The sequence below is a fragment of the Dipteris shenzhenensis genome, chromosome 3 (assembly GCF_047967505.1).
Source record: "Dipteris shenzhenensis isolate YYH24624 ecotype China chromosome 3, Dip_SZ_1.0, whole genome shotgun sequence".
In the NCBI taxonomy this organism is placed as follows: domain Eukaryota; kingdom Viridiplantae; phylum Streptophyta; class Polypodiopsida; order Gleicheniales; family Dipteridaceae; genus Dipteris; species Dipteris shenzhenensis.
The window spans coordinates 23,114,564-23,116,884 of record NC_141598.1 but is presented as its reverse complement, the minus strand read 5'-3'; positions in this window follow the sequence as shown (position 1 = coordinate 23,116,884).

Below are 2,321 nucleotides of genomic sequence, written 5' to 3'. Positions count from 1 at the left end.
GGAGTGACGCCCAATTTAGCCCATCGTTTAGTTCGCAGTGAAATTTACTAGATCTAGTCTTCGCTGTTTTCTTCATCATTTCCGTTTTCGCTAATCACGTAGTTGGCGATCGTGCTGACGAGGGATTATTCAAGTGATTTACATGGGTTTTGCATTCCTTTTGGAATCGCTACTAGGAAGCTACATATTTGGAAATGAGTTTCTTTCGTTGTTTGACCTGCTGCAATTATAAACCTCGGGGCCCTTTACATTCAGGCCTTTCTCATGGCTCTCCAAAATGCCTGCGCTACTCGCATTCACCCGCGTACGTCCCCACGATCTGCTTGGATGGCAAATATGCTACAATTTCGAAAACTTGCATCTAATTTTTGGACGTAGGCAACTCATAACTCTGATTTCTTTCTCAAGAAAATCCCAGCCCTGTAATGCCTGGGTGGAGAGGGAAAGTTTCCGTCTCCACTGGAGCATCTACACTGCTACACATGGAACGTAAAAATCCGGCGAACGAAGCAAACGTCGGCATTTGTGGGCATATTTGCTTGGATGGCAAATCGCAGGAACGACCTCTTAGGCCCCGATGGGCCTAAGAGAAGGGTTCAAGAAAATAGAGCCTCAGCTTAGACTATTTACACAACCCCAAAGGGTGCCCAAGTACAACCCAAAGCGTGGGCGCCCAGAAAGAGTCATGGGCAATCTTGAATGGATGCACCCCGTTACACTAGCTATCTATCATCGTAGGTTCTGTAGAAATGGAGTGCCCACTTATGGGCACTCCCTTTACACACTGCCCAATGATGGTTTTGCAATTTGCGGGATCGTGAACACATAGGTGATTGGCAGATTTGAAGGGTGCCCATCATTGGGCACCAAGCTTGGCTGCCCACCACTGAAGGGCTTGGAGAGGGCAGGATGTGGAGTCCATGCAAAACTAGAAGGTTTGGTCATGGGTGGTGTGTATGTAATGAGATACCCACCCATTGTTTAAAAACTCGCCTTCTATTGGTTCAATTGGCCACCCGATGATGGGGTATCTCTCACCGTGTAAACAACCTTAGCATCTAGCTGGTTAAAATGTTAAATCAACCCTTTGGAATTATCACTTCAACAGGAAACCAACCATTTAGAATTTTAGACTTTTTGGTTATATTGCCAGTCATTTATTGGTCTGAATTTTAAATTTTCCAATTTCGCTGCCATTCAAGAGGAAACCGGATGGTTCAACTTTTTTTTTTTCCTCGCACGTTGCTAGGAGTGCTACTTGTAGAGGTTTTGGAGCCTCCCCACAAGAGTGCTACTTGTAGAGGTTTTGAAGCCTTCCCACAAGGGCCCACCACTTCTAGCTCTAAGTCACAATTTTGGGCCAGAGTTCCAAGCAAGGGGCAACCATGAGCTCCAATAACTATGCCTTTCAAGCATTCTCAAATATCAACATTTATCGTTGATGTCAATAAAATGTTCAGAGAGGGCGCCTATGACACTCTCAGTAACCAAATGTGACCTTTTCAATTATTGTGCAGCCCAACCTTACCCCAAGCTCTATTAGTCCCGCTAAGTTTCAACCATTACTAACCCTACTAGGGCTCACATGGAGCTGTCCTCTTAGGTGAGATTTGAGAGGTCCTATTTTGTGGGCAGAATTCTTGCAAGCGACCTTGAGAATAAGGTTACAAAATTACAAGGCCAAATGTCTACTCATTTTGAAGCTTGATTGGTACATGGGAATGGACTCTTATTCCATCCTATTTTTTGACTTTCTTTATGACAGCAATGTCCACCTTAGCAAGGGCTATAATCGTTTGTCAAGTTGTTTGCTTCTGAATGTTACAACCAACCCAACCAATACAGTAGCAGTGAAGAGAAGACAAAGTTGGTGTCATAAAATTCAAGCACATTGCCGAGGTTTCCCAATCAGAGTTGGGTGATATTGTGAGTAAGACTAGGCCTTCAGGATGCCTAGTGGAAGGTGAGGGTTCAAGAAGCTTTAAGGAATGTGAAGTGCAAAGTTGGTGGTACAAAGAGACAAGGTTTGGCAAGGTTGTTTATGGTTGATGAGTTATGGGATGTAGTTAGCTTAATAGAGAAAGATAAGGCCCCCGGCCTAAATGGATTAACAGCTGAGTTTTTCATTGCCTTTCAAAGATGATCTTATTGCCATGGCAAATACGACAATTCACTGAGGATATTTATCAGAGGATGTGGATGTTAGTTTAGTCAAACTCTTTCCTAAAAAGACACATTAAGCTCTTGGTTTGAGGTTGGAGACCTATTTCAATGCTAATACATCATACAAAGTTATTGCCAAAGCATTGGCAAGCAAAATT